Here is an 18634-nt window from a genome sequence, read left to right as displayed (position 1 = left end):
GAGGGGGTCATCTGGTAAGGATATAGAAGAGACATTTGGGGGTGGAGATTCTGTGCCTGAGAAAACCAGCCAGGGACCATCTGGGAAAGCTGCTCTGTATTATGTGGTCATTCCGCAAACTTTTCCAAGGAATCACAGAAGGAGAATATTACATTTTAATTAGAGCTGGGCTTGCTCCAAAGAAAAGAGGAAAAAAGAGGGCGGTTTGGTGAATAAGCTGCTTTTTAGTTGTGCTGGGCTGTGAATCGCAGTTAACCACTTAGCTGCCTCTGCTTGCACAGTGCATGATGCAACAGTGCTGTAACTTGGCATACCATCCCGTGGGGTCTTGCTCAGCCTTGACCAGTGAGAGGTGAGCAGGAGCGGTGGGTGAGGGCCCATTAAATAAGAGAGATCAAACCTGGGATATCTTTGTGTAGAAGGGAACAGAAATCCAAGGTAACATCCTTGTCTCTCCCTGCTTCATTAATTTAGGTCAGATGCCAAGTTTGCCTATTATTCTTTTATAGTACGAAACAATCAAAGGGTAACAATACAAAAGTGTGATGACATAATTATTTGAAGTAATAGTACTCTATTTCATTTTATGAGAAAATATAAGTAATAGGTTGGGAGAAAAAAATGTCTCGAGCTCTCTTTAATAGAAATTAAATGCATTTTAAAAGGTAATGATGCAGGGCTGGCACTGTGGCATAGCAGGTGAGGCTGCTGCCTGCAGTGCTGCCATCCCATGTGGGTGCCAGTTCGAGTCCCAGCTGTTCCACTTCTGATCCAGCTCTCTGCTATGGCCTGGAAAAGCAGTGGAAGATGGCTCAGATCCTTGGGCCCCTGCACCCGCGTGGGAGACCTGGAGGAAGCTCCTGGCTCTTGGCTTCCGATCAGCCCAGCTCCAGCCATTGCAGCCATTTAGGGAGTGAACCAGCAGATGGAAGACCTCTCTTTCTCTCCACCTCCTTCTCTCTCTACATCTCCTCTCTCTGTGTAACTCTGAATTTCAGATAAATGAATAAATCTTTGGGAAAAAAATAAAAGGTAATGCTTTATTAGTATTTTAATAAGCATCTAACAGATTAAAGAATGAAGCTTAACAAATCTATATGAATGAAAGGAATTGCAAAGAAAGAAAGAACTGTTTCTCAGAACGTTATGGTTTTTGTGGTTGTCCACAAATTCATCACTGTACGTTTATTGAGCTCTGCCTGTGTAGTAGGTATTGTGCTATGGCCTGCGGGGGCTACCAAGACACACTAGACCCAGCCTCTGCTCTCAAAGTTCCAACGTAGACGAGCCCAGAGCACTGAAATGTTCTAACAATGAAGGCAATGGTATACGAGAGGGGCCTCCAGAAAGTCATGGACAATGATTATGAAAAAAAATTATGCATGAAATCCAAAATTTCTTTTGCACCCAAATAAACTTATCTTTTGATTTCATTTTCCACAAACTTGTTTGAATTCTCTCATGTACAGTGGCATGTGGTAAATTACGAAGTACAAGGTTCAGAAAGCAGCACAAAGGGCTCTGGGAGTAGAGAAGACAGGGGTGGCTTCCTGGGGGAGGCAGAGTTTGTGCCGGCCCTGTGGGTGGCTGGGTAGGCTCTGAGCAAGCCAAGAGGAAGAAGATGATGCAGAGAGTGGGCTGTACTCTGAGCCAGTGTCCAGGAAGGCGTTAGGAGTGTTCAGCAGACAAACTGGCTCAGCTGGCCCGAAGCTGCTGAGGACAACATTTGAAAGGAGCCAGTGGCCAGGCTGCAGACAGCACTGACAAGAATGGAGGCCCTTGCTTGAGGAAGGATTCTTGGTGTCAGGGGTAAAAATCCCACAAGCGAAGAGAGTCCAACGTCAGTAACAAGATATTTCAGAACACACACTCTAACTCATTCCAGGAGTCAGGAAAGTCGGGTATTTCCAAGTGTACGAGGCATTTGCTTCTACACAGGACATCTGTGACACGTGGCACTCTGGATGTGGGGTCCATTGTGATCTCTGTGATTTCCTGGCTTTATATCTCAGGCCCGAGACCGTTTTGCCATCTGAAATAGTCTAAATTCCCAACTCTTTGCATTATTGACCCCATGCCAATAACATGTCAACTCCTTCTCTCTCCCCTCTCAGCATATCTTCCCTGGACTGTATTTTGCACTGGTATCCACACTGCAGCCTTTGCAAAAGTTGGAGAAGCTTTGCAAAGGAAGAACACAGCATCTGATTCTTGGAATCTCTACACTTTCCCAGCTGCTGTACATCCATGTACTGCTTGATTTTATTTAAAAAGAAAGCTCAAAATGTCTCCCAATTCAGAACATAACCCTGCATGCCATTCCCTGTCGTCTAGCCAAAAACCCCATTCTCCTCCTCTTCTAACTCGATAAACCAAATCTAATTGGAGAATAATTATAAAATACACTGATGTGCAATTTGTTTCACCAACTCAGTAATTAATTAATATGCTACTTAGGGTTCAGAAGAGCTCTACGACACAGCACAAATTCCACTGGATGAAAGCGAATACCAAAGACATAAACCAGGGGCAGCCCCTTTATACAACACAGGCCAAGAGAACAAGACTAGAGGGAGAAAAAGACGAGATCGGCACGGCCTTTCGGAATCGATGCTGAGCTTAGCTTTGCTCCACTTTAAGATTCTCCTCGGACTTTCTAGGAGGGAGGTGGACTGTGTGTTCTGCCCACAATCATCAGCAGTACTCATGCAGCTGGGTCCAGCTGGTGGATAAGCTTTATGTTTTAACTTCCCAACCTACCAGATACTCAGGTGAGAGAATTGCTCCTAACCAGAGGCACGTACTTCCCGTCGACTCTCGGTTGATGTGAGCACCCACACTCCACTCCCATTAGGGTCACTCACAAGTCTGTCTCTTCGGCCCATGCACAATTGACTCATGGAAGGAAGTGCCTTGGAATTTCCCTTCCGCTGTTTCCAATGTGCAGTGCACATAAATTGCTCTGGAGATTTCATTTTAAATGATTATAAACCTATTTTCTATTTGCCTTTGGAGAGACGAGAGTTAAATTGATTTCTTTGTAATTATTGTGATGAGCAATTATTAAATGATCACTAAATCAACCTTTTTTTTTTTTTTTAGTTTCCTTCTGGATAATTGAACCTACTCCTCATAGCTGGGTACAATGACCAGTGTGCCTTCGTAAACTAAAGGATGTTACGTTTTATTTTAACTCTGTAGCTCCAACTTACCGAATTGGCTGTTATCTGTAGAAGGCTGGAGACCTCCCCTTTTAGGGCAAGTTACAGTGCTTCTCATCTATGGTTGGGGGGCGGGGCTCAGACGATCCGCCTTGGACAACATCTCTGTCCGCTTTTCTGTTTTCGGCGCTCCCTCTCCTTGGCACAGCTTGTGTAAATTATTTCCCCGGCTCAGCCTGGGTGTGCCCATGTCAGAACTCTGTTTTCCTGATGATGATCCTATGTTTGTGCAGTGGAACAGCTAGCACTGGCAGGCCAGCTCCATACAGGACAAATGAGGACTCAAAACTTACAAGTTCAGCTGATTCCCAGCCCAAGGCGTACACAGAGGACACAGTGAATCCCATGCGGTAGGTAGGTATTTTCATTGCTTTTAACGTGAGGTTGAAAATTCAGCTGAGACTTGCCTCATCTTATTAAAAGCAACTGATCATTTGCCTATCTCTTGTCTTCAACAAAGGGTCTCCTGTGCTAGGTCATGGCATTCCTAATCCTGGTTTCACTCACTCACTGGGATGCTACAGAGAGCTGTGAGGTCCCTGCTCATGTACTGCAGAGCTGACCATGCAAACTCTCTCCTACATATGTCACTGCACCCTGTATCCTGCATTCGAAATCTGAATCCGGCAGAAGAACACTAATTATGCAAGCTTACCTTGTACGAACTGGAGCTGGTTGTTTGTTTTCATCCATGGGATTTTCCTCAACACTGAACATTGGTCAAACCCAACACTCTGGACTCAGCCTCTTGTTGATTCACAAAAGGAGTGCTGATTAGAACATTCCATCTGATTACGTGAAGCCGTATTGGACAAGCATAAGACAAACTTGCTTATGTGAACTACTATTTTGAGATTGAAATAGCTTCCAAATTATAGAAAACTGAAAGGAAATCCCTTCCCCCCAGCTCTTTAACTTCAAAATTTTACACCTCTGATGCTAGTGTCATATTTCAGATTTTAACTGTCTAAAATCTAGACAGAAATATTTCTATTTTTGTCAGTCTATAGAAAACTAATCATGGCATAAAATTTGTATGGGTTTTTGTAATAAAGATAAGCGTAGGGGCCAGCATTGTGGCACAGCAGGTTAAGGCACCACTTGTGACACTGGCATCCCATATGAGCCACAGTTTGAGTCCCGGCTGTTTCACTTTCAATCCAGGTCCTTGCTAATCTGCCTGAGAAAGCAGCAGCAGATGACTCCAGTAATTGAGCGCCTGAAACTCACATAGGCGATCGGGATGGAGTTCCTGGCTCCTGGCTGCAGCCTGGCCTAACCTTGGCCATTGTGGCCATTTGGGGAGTAAACCATCAGATGAGAGACCTTTCTGTCTGTCTCTCCCTCTCTCTTTGTGATTCTTTCACATAAATAAATAAATCTTTTTTCTTTTTTGACAGGCAGAGTTAGACAATGAGAGAGAGAGACAGAGAGAAAGGTCTTCCTTCCTTTGGTTCACCCCCCAAATGGCCACTATGGCCGGTGCACTGTGGCCAGTGCCCTGCGCCGATCTGAAGCCAGGAGTCAGGTGCTTCCTCTTGGTCTCTCATGTGGGTGCAGAGCCCAAGCACTTGGGCCATCCTCTACTGCACTCCCAGGCCACAGCAGAGAGCTGGACTAGAAGAGGAGCAACGGGGACAGAACCAGTGCCCCAGCAGGACTAGAACCCGGGGTGCCGGCGCCGCAGGCAGAGGATTAGCCAAGTAAGCCACTGGCACCAGCCAAATAAATAAATCTTTAAAAAAGAAAGATAATTGTTGTGATAAAACAAATAGATGCATTCAATATTAGAAAGGTTCAAACAACCTGATGAGATAGATTACAGATCATTTTTACAGAGTGTAAACTAAAACATGCAGTGGCTATAGTGTTGTTTAATAAATGTCTATTAATGGTGATGATAGTATCCACCTAATACAGTGTCCCTCGAACTCTTTTGCATGATAAAATGACTTGGAATTTTGTTAACAGAACAGCCCCTCAGTCCATGCCCAGGATGTGTGGGTTACAGCCCAGGAATGTGCTGTTCTGATCAACATCTCAAGTGATCTGGATGGAGAGGGCCTATGAGCCACTTGAAACGATAAACTGCCACGTGACAATACTGTAAGGAAATCATAATGTATTTCCAGTAAGTCAGCAAGCTCTCCCCAAAGCAATGATGATAAACACTCTGAGGAACAGAAGGAAGATCACCAACCTGCAGGGAAAAGACATGCTGTTCGTTCCGTCATTCACTCATCCCTTCTTCATTCTTGCACATCCCATAGGGCATCTCTCACAAAGCACTTACTTGTTTACCAAGCCCTGCGGCTACTCTGGGAGGTTCAGCCATAATCAGGGTTAGGCACGAGAAGGCTCATTGTCACACACAGAGTCCGCAGGTGCAGGAAAGCAATCTTTTTCTCCTTGAATTTTGCTTTCTGTGAGGCCACAAGTACAAAGTCTGTTCCCAGAAAAGGCTCATCGAACACCCACATTCTGTTTCCTGCTTTCAGCACTTGGACTTGTCTTGCTGGAATGCTCTTCAGCTCTGCCGTTCTAAAGGCTTGCTTTGAGCTCGGGCTCCGAGTCATCCTCTAGCAGGCTGCACTCCCCTTTGTGAGAGCTGGAGCTCAGAGGCCAGGTGAACACCAACTCAAGTAAGTAGGGACGTTCTCCCGTGAAGGAGCTGCTATTATTTTTCTCAACTTGGAATCAGTTTTCTACTGAGGTAAATGAGTGACATCAGACAATTCACTTTAAAACATTTTTTTCCCCTTCAAGCTAAAAGCCAATTAAATTAAGCCTTTAAAACAGAAGCCCAGGGGCTGGGGCTGTGGCATAGTGGACTAAGTGTCTGCCTGCAGCACTAGCATCCTATATGGGCACAGGTTCAAGTCACTGCTACTCCTCTTCCGATCCAGCCCTTGGCTATGGGCTGGGAAAGCAGTAGAAGATGGCCTAAGTGCTTGGGCCCCTGCATCCACGTGTGAGACATGGAAGAGGCTCCTGGCTCCTGGCTTCCGACTGGCGCAGCTCCAGCTATCGCAGCCATCTGGGGAATAAACCAGCAGATAGAACACCTTTCTTTCTCTCTCTCCCTCTCTCTGTCTGTACCTCTACCTCTCAAATAAATAAATAAATAAAATCGTTTTTAAAAAGAAGCCCAAATTCCTTAAACGGTGTGAAAATAAATCACATTTTATATCACCTTGTGCATTACCTAGTATAGGGCTGAGATAAACAGGATTCTCCTAAAGTGTGTTATACAGGATTTTATTAATGAAAAGCAATGAAGTGGTTGGCGCTGTGGCTTAACAGGCTAATCCTCTGCCTTGCGGCGCTGGCACACTGGGTTCTAGTCCCGGTCGGGGCGCCGGATTCTATCCTGGTTGCCCCTCTTCCAGGCCAGCCCTCTGCTATGGCCCGGGAAGGCAGTGGAGGATGGCCCAAGTCCTTGGGCCCTGCACCCGCATGGGAGACCAGGAGAAGCACCTGGCTCCTGGCTTCGGATCAGCGTGATGAGCCGGCTGCAGCAGCCATTGGAGGGTGAACCAACAGCAAAAAGGAAGACCTTTCTCTCTGTCTCTCTCACTATTCACTCTGCCTGTCCAAAAAAAAAAAAAAAAAAAGCAATGAAGCATATGTCATCAAGCAGCATAGAGGAAGCATAAAGTAATTTCCATGTTCTAACCATTATAGGCCTGATTCAATGCTGTGCCTTGCAGTAGGAGTCAGTTGACTATCAGATAATTAGGAATGATCAACTCAGTTTTATGTCGAGAGAAGTTCTATTTCCAAAAGTGATGGGATAGGTTTTTTCAGACCAAATCTGCTGCAGAAAACAAGTAAAAATATGAAATGTTTAAAATATTGATGAAAATGTTAACCAAAATTTTCATAAAAGTGTCAAGAATCTAACAAGCTGCAAAGAACTACCAGATCAATATCTAAGAGAAAGAGGGAAGAGAGAAAGGAAAGCAAGACTTGAACACCAGAGATGCTTTTGTCCTGAAATTTGCTAAATTGTGTTGACTTCCTGCAAAGGTAAGCAGCATTCAAGTCTTAGAGTCAATACAAGAGGGGTGTCTAAGGAAACATTTCCCTCACATTAAATGAGTCCCAAAGATAACAGTTTCAGAGTATATGTCAACTGGCCCCTATTAGACCATGGGTGCAGAAGGGAAGGAAAGCAAGAGATAATGGGGCAAAAAGATCCACATCTGAGACATCACAGCCATAAGCCAGCTCTCGCATGCGTCTGCATTGCCAAGGGGTTTCTCAATCTCAGATTTTGGCTCAAGGAGTCCAAGGATCCATAATGAGCACAAAGGCAGGGCTGAAGCAGAACCTCTCTGCAGAAATGCACCTTCAAATAGGCCTCAAGGACTCCCACAAAGAAATTCTCCGAGACAATGACAGGCACACACATACAAGTTACTAGACACCTTAAGCAAACCGGTTATCTGCTGGGCAGCCCTCAATGGTGCTCCACAGAAGGGCCACTAGGAGAGGAGGAGACCCTGCCCAGCCCCACAGGAGTAGGTGCCCTGGAGCTCATTTAAGATTTTATGAACAGTTTCTGTGGCTAGAGAAGATTGAACATCACACTATCATGGGAATATAAACACTGGACTTTCTTAATTACATAATATACAACACCCAGCTCCTTAACAAGAAGTCAAGCAGAGTAAAAGTGAGCACCTTCCTTCAGGTGAGAACTAATTTACTTGGGAATAAACTTAACATGTATAAGGAACTCAAAAAAAAAACATGGACTTTTCCAAATAATTTTAAAAGTCTTGATAAGTGGATAGATTTTGTATTTTTATACCTATTTCCAGAAGAAAAACCTGATGTAGAAAATGGAGTGTCAGGTGACAGGAGAGTCCAAGGTGACATGGGAAAGTGGCCTGTGACTCCCTGTGGGATTCCATGTGGCCATCATGTGAGTTGAACTCCTAAAATCTGCATCGATCAGTCCTTTTGATTTTGCTCAGATGTTTTAGATTCAAAAAATGTATTTTGTCAGAATTCTTCGCCTTTAATTTTTAAAACCATGTGTGTTTTAAGGTCAATTTAATCTGCATGTTTCCTATTTTCTTATAATTAAACCATCAAAATATTGTCCTTTAAAAACTATTTGATGTCCATGAAATCTTCTGAGCCCTTTCAATAAGCTTCTTAAAAGCATTTTTCATCCCACTTAAAAACAGAAGTTGCAGTGTGTCACGGGTGACCTGCTGCAGAGACCAAGAATCTCCTTTAAATTCCCCAAACCTTGAAGTCTTGAACAATTTCTGAACTTGGAGAAAATAGTTCATCCATTGCTAAACTCTCTGCATTGCTAAGGAAGACATTTGGAGCAAAGATGAGTTCCATAAGAGACACAATCAGAGCTGCAGGAGAAATTAAAGGTATGTGCAGTTAGCTAAGGTCCCGAGGGATAGCTGGAAGCCTAACTTGTCACATTGCCATCTACAGAGCCAGAAAAAAAAAAAAAAAAAAAAAAAACTCGAATGCACATCAAATGTTTGATGGGACTAGAGAGAAATGTGATGTCCATATGAAATAATATTTTCTCATAGCTCTAAGAAAACAATGGGATATAAGTGTATGGATTTCAACACATCCAATTTGCTCTCTACTTAATCCTCTGCTGTTGGCAACCTATGGAGAACTCTTTACAAAGCTACAAACATCGAATCATTAATTCTTCATAAAGGTTAAGTGGAATTTGCTCTTCCTGCACTACCTCCTGTTACACAGACTGCAGAACTGCAATGACAGTGGGTAGTGCGGGTTTCTCATAGAAGCGCACAGGGATAGCCAGCCAGGAAAGTGAGCCAGGCTCCCTGGGAGAATCTCTCCCCTGTTCGCCCAGCATTGACAGGAGCCCAGGAGCCAGCAGCTCTGTGAGGGGAATGCACTCCAGTCAGGCTCCAGGGTGCACTCAGCAGGCATTTCCAGGGAACCTATAAATACCTGCATCATGAACAGCTCTGAGCTCTTGGAGAGTCCAGGCCTGTTATCACCAAGCATCAAATCCCGAGCGGACAGGATGCAGGGGCTTCCCCATCATGGGAGCTGGCACACGAGCTCTCAGGAAGAGGGATCTGAGTTCGTTTCCTGCAATTGTTAGAAAAGGATGGTGGCCTGGCCCTTGGGTTTATTAGAGCCCTTTGTGCATTCCTGTCCTCGTGAGACTGCTAGGATCTCAGTTTATCCAGCCTTTAATCTTCTGCAGAGAAACCCCTTGAGCTCAGGAACCTGGGAGAAGAAAAGCTCGACTTTCCCATTGTAGTTAAAATAAAACAACGCAGCGTCACAGAGCGCTTCAAGTCTGCAAAGCTCCCGCACATGTACTACATATCTCACTAATCACAACATCAATAATAATAGTGACATTAACAAGCCATATTAGAACTAAGAAGTAAGTCAAGGTTGTAGGATACAACATTGGTATAGAAAAATCAATTGCATTTCTATGTATCAAGAACAGTTGAAATCTTTAAACATCTTCAGTAAGGCATAACTGGTATATAACAAGGTGTAGATGTCTGCAGTGTATCCTTTGAGGTTTTGACATATGTGTGTGTGTGTGTTTATATGAGGAACTTTTTTTGGAATTCTTCCCTTTCATTCTGCTATGTTCGTTCCTCATGTCTGTTAAGGCTCTTGGAGTTACCCCTTAGCCCTTAGCTCACTGAGCTTGTGTTCATTTTTTAATCTCAGTTTCATTTTGGATAGTTCCTATTGCTTCACGTTTACTAATATTTTCTTCTTACTGTCCTCATATAGTAAATTTCTCCACCCAGACATTATACCTTTCATTACTACAAGTTCAAGTTAGGTCTTTATAGATAGATAGATATATACACACACACACATATATATATACACACACACATATATATACTATATATGTATATTGTTTATGTCACTACTTAACATTTTTCACCTTTGCTCTAGTTTCCTGAACACATGTAATACAGTTATAGGAACTCCTTTAATGTGCTTGACTACTAATTCTGTGTCACTTCTGGGTCAGCTCTCAATTGAGTGAATTTTCTCCTAGTTCCAGATCACATCTTCCTGCCCCTTGGTGTATCTGGTCATTTTTTATCGAATGCCAGACTGTGAATTGCTAAGTGTTGGATATTTTTGTATTCCCTCACATCCTTGAGTTTTTTATTACCTGGAGGCATTCTGACCTATTAGAGTCTTACAGTTAATTTTTGTCAGGTGGGCCAAAGCAGCATTTAGCGTAGGGCTAATCTTGGCTGTACTCTACATGATGCCTTGTCTACTATGTGAGGTTTTTCTACTGTTAGGAACAAGAATGACTCCTAACACTGTGTGAGCCCCAGGTAAGGTTGACTCTAAATATTGTAGCTGCTTCCTTTCCTGGCCTCTGGTAATTTCCCTTCAAGCAGTGCTCAGTGCTCAGCTGAAGGCCCACGCACACTCTGCAGTTCTCTCTCTCTCTCTCTCTCTCTCTCTCTCTCTCTCTCTCTCTCAGCAGCCCTGGTACTGAGTCTCTGAGTCCCTCTCATACTCTGACCTACAACCTCTAGTCGTCTTGGCCAGCCTGAACTCTGTTTTCTCAACTCAGATCATCTGCTGTAGTCTAGAGACATCCTTGTGCTGGGCCATTGTATGTCTCCCTTCATTCCCCATTCCCCCCACCGCCAATCACTCAGAAATCACTCTTCTCTTTTTGCCTGATGTCTCATAACTTGAAACCCACGGTTTTACAGTCTATTCAGTTTTTTTAATTGTTTCAGTTGAGAAGATAGATTCAGTTCTTGTTACTCCATCTTAGCAGGAAAAAGCTTTACAATTGGAAATGAAATTAGAAAAAATTACTATTACAATAGCATTAAAATATAAAATCTTAGGGGGAAACTTAATGCAAGATGTGTAAAACATGTACATTTGAAACTGTAATACATTTATGAGAGAAATTAAAAGTGAGCTAAAGTAAATGGAGAGATAGATGAACTGGGTTCTTTTCTCAGAAGATGCAATATTGTTAATATGCTATTTCAATCAAATCCCAACAGGCCTTTTTCTAATAAATTGACAAGTTTGATTTTAAAACATACATGGAAATACAAAGGAAAATCTGGAAGGTTAAACTGTTCTGAAAAGAAGATCTTGGAGTAATTATGCTAACTAATGTCAAGACTATAGTAGTAAAAATGATGTGGTATGGTGTGAATAGGCCAGAAATAGACCTTCTAGGACCAATTGATTTTCAACAAAAGGTGCCAAGACAAGTCAATGGAAGAAAGGATAGTCTTTTCAGTAAATGGTTTTGGAAGAACCAATCATCCATACAAAGAAAAAGAGATTCTTAGATTCAAATCTCACCCCATACACGTAAATTAACTCAAAACAGATCAAAGACTCAAATATAATATTTGAGACAATAAAACCACCAGAACAAAACATAGGATAAAACTTTTATCAGGATCAGAAAAAAATATTTCTTAGGTTGGATATATAAAAATTAATGGTTCACAAAATTAAAATGATCATAAATTGGTCTTTAGAAAAATAAAAGATAAAAAATCTGATTCCGTTTTGATGCTTGCGTCTGATTTCTGGCAGCTGTCAAGCCCCACTACTTCCCCTTCCCGTCTGCCCCACATCTGGGCCAGCTGATAAGCAAGGCCAGGTGCTCCCACCTTTGTTGCCAACAGGAAGTTCAAAGCACGCAAGGCCTGGCTCTCTTGCACAGAAGCCCTCACGCCAACCCCCTTCTCTAATCACAATAAAAGTCAAGCCAATCTCTTTTCCTTGTTCACTCAAGCGAAGCCATTTTTGGACCTGTTTAGGAGCCTGCCCTGCTATCCGGGCCAAGTCTCATTATGTGAGTCATAAACCCTTTCATACCTTCAGTGCAGGTGTGATGTCATGTCTCAACACCTGTACCAAAGTGGGGGAAGGGAGGGATCACCCTGTTTCTATGGGAAACCACAACAAAAACATTCATACCCCAAAAGGCATGGCTAAGAAAATGAAGGCAAGCCCCAGACCAGGAGAAAACATTGCAAATATACATGTAATGGATACTCACCTGAGACATACACAGAACCTTTACATCTCAACATAAAGAAACAAATAGGCCAAACATTTGACCAGATTCTTCACCAAAACAAAAGGGGGGAGGGTGGAAATATGAATGACAGTCATTAGGGAAATGCAAATTCAAACCACAATATCACTTAACACCCACTGGATGAACTAAAATTACCAGGGCTGATAACGCGGAGTGCTGCCAAGGGTGTGTAACGATTGGGAACTTGGTAAATGACTAGCGGAAGTACAAAATGAGGTAGCCACCTTGTAAAGCCGCTTGGAAGCCTCTTGTAAAATTAAACATAGATTTTCCACACAACGCCGAAACTGCACTTCTAGGTGTTTACGATTACAGTAATTCATTCATAATAACCACAATCAGGAAGTGCCCATCAACTGGTAAATAGATAAATATTATGTATCCACAAAATGAAATGTTACTTGGCAATAACAAGGATCCATTAGATGCATGCTACATCATTGTAGAGTATCAAAAGCATTATGCCACACAAAAGAAGCCAAACACAAAATATTACATGCTACACGACCCCACTTCAAGAAAAGAAAGGAAAATTCTACAAAAAGTGAAAATGGGTATACAATGGAACTTTGGGAGTTAATGAACATGTTCTATATCATTATAGTATTGGTTATGTGACTAAATATTAAGTTATACCTTAAAATTGGTTCATTTTATTGCATGTAAATTATACCTTGAAGAAAACTGTTAAAGCCAATAGCTAGTATCTTCAGATTGTTCTGTTTAACATCCACTGTCTTCCCCAATCCTTACATACAATATGGTTCTACAGAATGATTCTACAAAGGTGGATTCACAGAGGCCAAAGGACTTGCCCACATCATACTATCTATGACTATGTTGCACAGTTGGAATTTTTTATTCCAGATTCAGGCCTCCTTTATGTACAAAGCCTATTTTTAATGAAAATTTATATTTTAAATCTGCCTTTGATATTTTCAATGACTTCACTCAGTCATCGACTAATGTAGCTTTTTTAAGATTTATTTATTTATTTAATGTAGCTTTTATAAGATTTATTTGACAGGCAGAGTTACAGGCGGAGAGAGGGAAAGATAGGGAGAGAGGTTTTCCATCTGCTGGTTCACTCCCCAAATGGCACAATAGCCAGAGCTGGCTGATCCAGAGCCAGAAGCCAGAAGCTTCTTCCGGGTCTCCCACATGGGTGCAGGGGCCCAAGCACTTGGGCCATCTTCCGCCATTTTCCCCAGGCCATAGCAGAGAGCTGGATCAGATGAGGAGTAGCTGAGACTCAAACCCTCATCCATATGGGATGCTGGCGCCCCAGACAGAGGCTTAACCTGCTACACTACAGCACCAGCCCCTGATGTAGCTTTTAAAGAACGGAAACTAATTTCTCCAAAGCTGGGAAGTCTAAGATCAAGTTGCTGCAGATCCAATGCTTGGTTGGTGAATGGCCTCTTCTTACCAGGACCTCACAAGATAGAAGGGGAAAACAAGCTCTCTTGGGCGTATTTTAGTAGATACTGAACCCTTCCCTGAAGGCTCTGCCTTGGGACCTAATCACCTCCCAAAGCCCCCGTCCTAACACCATCACCTGGCAGTTAAGTTTCAATTTGAGAATTTTGAGGGGATACAACCATTCAGTCCAGGGCAGTAGCTTTGCTCTACCCTAAGTAATCAAGAAAAAGTTGAGACAATTTCTACCCACCTTTGAGTAGAGGCTATGGAGGTCTGTATAATTCTAAGTTGTGATTACCTTACTGAACACATGTTTTATATTTTAAGATAATCCCTTGCCCTGATAAACAGATTACTCTCTTATAACTTAGAAAGTAACATCTTGCTTTTAAGGAGAACTCTGGAGACACTAAGCCGTGAAGCTGGAGGAGGTGATGACCCCTGGTTAGGGAGCTGCAAAGGAGGAGAAGTGCTGTCTTCAAGCCTCGGAAGCACTGCTCATCACAGGTGGGCTGGGCAGGGAAGGAGCTGCCTCAGCCCGGTGCTCTCCTGCTGAATGCCACATGAGTGTTACTACTGCTGTTTTTGCCACAGCCAGGAGCCACTTACACAATTTCTCCCTTAATTTTTCTTGCAACCCCCTATTTTGTGTGTCCATTCTAATCCTAAGTGTTGGGGTCTTAAGCCTGAGGCTGGCCCCTGACCAGCAGGGGACAGTACAAGCACTCCCCGACAAGGCCAACAGGAGAGGTAAGGTCGACGGGTCAAACACACTGCAGCAAGCACCCGTGAGTTCTGTCGAAGCAGGAACTACTTTACTGAGGAAGTGTACAGGCTTATAAAGGTTACGAAGGACATGCGCAGTAGGGGAGCCAATCAGCAAAAAGGTCATGCAGGCATGGGTGGACCATGCACAGGGGCATATAGGGATCATGCACTGTCCACGTGTCTGGAACTAAAGCGGACCTATCCCTGCAGGTGGTCCCATCTCACATGGCTTAACCACAGTGGCCGCAAACACACCCCCCAAACATCCGCCAGGTGCCATGTTGTTAGGGACTATTTTAGGCAATGCCCAATACCTAAGCAATGGTACCCATGAGATAACATATTTGGTAAGTTATATGTGCTTTTGATACACAGTGAAATAAATATATGCCAAGATGTGAGAGGAGCCTTTTCCTATCAGCTCAGAATTTTGGCTCTAGTCTTGAAGCTTTAAAGCAGTGATAAGAATCCCCACAGGTACCCCAGCACTCCCAGGCAGGTGTTCACAAGTGGCCAAGCTGGTTCCCTAACGCTGTTGGGGGAGGGCTGAAGATTTGTCAGGAGAACACCTCACTGGGGTAGAGAGATGGCAGCTCTTCCCTTCCATTTTGGGCTATCAGGGAGGCCTCAAGAAAACCATTGCTCTAGACTGACGATGCTTGCCAGATGTGAAGGCTGGTCTCTTATTCCACAGCTGGGAACAAGCCTGGGACTACTCTAGAGCATGAGTGAATTCCTAAGAAAGTCCCAAATTGTGTTCTTTGCCATTTTAGAGAACTGAAAAAGTCAGAGGGGCAAGAAGTTACCTGCTACTACCCCGGGCAGCAGCACAAAGAGAGAGGGACAGGCAGAGTGAGACACACGTCTGCCTACGGCAGACAGAGCAAGCTGTGTGCATTGCTCTGAGCCATGTGGATGTTACCCCAGGAAGCAGTGCAGTGAGAGTCAGCTTGAAAGGGTGTAGCCCATGATCTGCCTACTGCGGCAAGTGACTTCAGCACAAAGAGCCCAGTGGTGACCAACTGGGCATCATCCAAAGTCAGAGAGAGATTCCATCATCTGCATCAGGAAGTGGCCGTCACGAGGCTGATGGGGCCCATTCAATGCACCCAGAGCAGGCCTTCCTGGGCCTCAGGCAGAGGGAAGCCACAGGCGGCAAGTCTACACCAGCTCCTGGCAGGCAAGTCTTTCTGTTTTCCTCTAATTCCCCATCCTCTGGCTGTTACTCTGGGGTAAGCAGAGCCAACACTATGAATTGGAGTCAGTGATTTGGGAGAAAAAAGTAAACCCTCACTCCCTTTCCTACCTTCCTCTTCCTTAGGATCCAGGTCAGGGCTGAGGTGATAGAGGGCAAAAACCATGAGTTGGATGAAAGACTGGAATTTGGATTTTCCTTTGACTGGAGTTTTTAATACAACAGCATGAGGTTGTTCAAATACCCAAAAGTGATCCGAAAAGTTCTGAACCTGGTCTAGAGTATCATCCAGCAGTGGGATGGAGATCTGACAGAGTGAGTAAGAAGACAGTAGGGGATGAAGACAATGCTATTTCCTGATGTAACTTATGGTGTTCAGCCTATTCAGTAGACTGTTAAAATTATCCATTTACATGCCAGCTAACATAATCTCACATCCCCCAGGGACCAACATTCTATATTCCATTCTTTGGGAGAGATTGAGGCACATCACACTAAAATGACAGGACCATAGAGATGGCAGCAGTTGAGTGTTGAGAAGGCTCTTGGCCATTACTGAAGTTTAATGTCAAACAGAACCACTTAGGGATAAGGACAAGGTCTCAGAGATGGCAAATGACATTCCCCAAGCTACACAACTACTTGCTTAACTAGAACTCAAGCATTCTAATCCGAGATCAGGATGCTTGCCTAGACACTACATTACATCCCTGCTTCACCACGGGTAAGTTTTAATATCATGTGGGACAAATCTAATTATTGACTATACAAAATTCATCTGCCTGGTTGTTTTATTAAAAAAATGCCGAATTTCCCCAATTTAATTAATCCAATATAAAAACTCTGGGAAAATAAATTATCTTCAGATTTCTGCTCCGTCTAGTACAACTCCAAGGCCACCCACTTCCCTCAGAGGCAAGGCTGCCACACTTTAAGCAGACGCTCCATGTAAAGCCTACATTAAGTCAACAGATGTTTGTTCCCCTTCCCATGTGTTGGGTCATGTGGTAGACACTGGGAGTACAACAAAAACAAGCCAAGGTGCTTGCCTTCCAGGTGTTCAACCTCAGTGCATGAGGAAACAGGCACTACAAGAGGTGTGCCACCTGCTCTGATGACAGCCAAGAGATTGCTGGACTGTTCTTGCTGAGAAAAGGGGCTCGGGTAAGGCTTTGCCTAAATTAATTAATGAATTAAAAATGCATGTTTGGTTCCATCAAGAGGCCATGGTGTATCACAGTGACACAGGAGTTCTACTGGTCTCATGATTGGGTGGGCCAGAAAAGATCTCCCAACAGAACCCACACTCCACCCTGTGGGCTCAAAGTGTTGGGCTCTCCCACTTTTCCAACAGGATGTGAAAGAAATATCACTGCACCTGAGCTGATGGAAAAAGGGGAACTGAGTTTTTGAGAAACAAGAACATGGAGTATTTAGCTGAGGGGTGAAGATGCTGGTTAAGATGCCCATGTAGCATACCAGAGTCCCTGGGTTGGCTGCCCAGTTCCAGCTCCTGACTGCAGCTTCTTGCTAACACATACCCTGGGAGGCAGCAGGTGATGGCCAAGTGACTGGGTTCTTGCCACCCTCCTGGGAGATCTGGAATGAGTTCTTGACTCCCTTACTCCCATTGCAGGCACCTGAAAAGGAACCAGCAGATGTAACCTCTGTCTGTGTCTCTTTGCCTCTCAAATAATTTTTCAAAAAAGAACAAGACTCTTCCTTGAAATTGTCTCTTTCCATGGTTTTGCAGATGAAGAGAACAAAACATGTGATTCAACTGATCAGAGCCTCTAGTACTATAGTAGGCAGAATAATGGCGCTGCACAGCTGGTCACATCTTGATCTCCAGAGCCTGTGGCAAAGGGGACTTTGTCAATGTCATGGAAGCTAAAGACCTTGAGATGGAGAGATATTCTGGATCACCCAGGTGGGTCCAATTACATGGGTCTCTAAGAGCGAAATAAGATATCAGAGTTGGAGAGGGACTGCCTGCAGAAGAAGAGTTAAGAGATGCAACCTTTCTGCCTTTGACATGGGAGAAGGGGTGTGAGCCAGCAGACGTGGGGAGGCTCGAGAAGCTGGAAGAGGCCAGGATTCTCCTTGAACCCGGTCAGCCTGTGGCTGCAGCCCAATGAGACCCACATCGGATTTCTGGCCTCCAGAAGTGGAAGGGAAGAAATTGTGTTATTAAGTTGGTAAATTTGAGGTAATTTTGCTATAGCAACAACAGAAAACTAGTAACTCCTCACTAGGGTGAGTTAAAAGTTTGGCTAAAATATAGTTTCTAGAAAAGCTAATGACATACAAATAAACGTGTGTCAAACACAACCACCCAAACTGCTTTTTCTGTGTGAATGTGTGTGAGTGTGTGTGTGTGTGTGTGTGATGAAAACTAGATTTAAGTCATTAAAATGCATTTTCATGGGACAGGGCTCGTGTTCTTTAAGGAAGATGCATAATCTTCAGCTGATGAGGATTGCTGATCTGCAGAGTGTCATGGGAAATACACTGTAAGCACCATGCCACCCTCTCCCAGTGGGAAGGCAAAGCTGGTGACCATCAGGGGACTGTGGGCTATGAGAGCCACGGGGAGAAATGGTCTGGACGCAGGCCCAAGTGCCAGAACCCAGCCATTCATTCTCTTTCTAGTCCCCTGTGCTGCTGGGAACATACCTAAGGAGACAGATAGGTTATTGGGGCAATAAAAGCCAGCGCCATGTGGTATGAGACTCATTACTTGCTTTTACTGTCCAAACAACTAGAACAAGTCATTTGTAAGTATTCTTTCACAATGGTGCTAGAAAAGAATCCTTCTTCCCCCTTCTTAGCCATAAAAAGGCGCCCATGAGGATCAGTGGGATTGCATCATGAATTTTTCCTTTGTCCTCAGCAGGATCCTGCTTTTGCATTTGCCAA

The sequence above is a fragment of the Lepus europaeus genome, chromosome 1, assembly GCF_033115175.1.
Source record: "Lepus europaeus isolate LE1 chromosome 1, mLepTim1.pri, whole genome shotgun sequence".
NCBI classification, from domain to species: domain Eukaryota; kingdom Metazoa; phylum Chordata; class Mammalia; order Lagomorpha; family Leporidae; genus Lepus; species Lepus europaeus.
Note: the sequence above shows the minus strand (reverse complement) of the source record.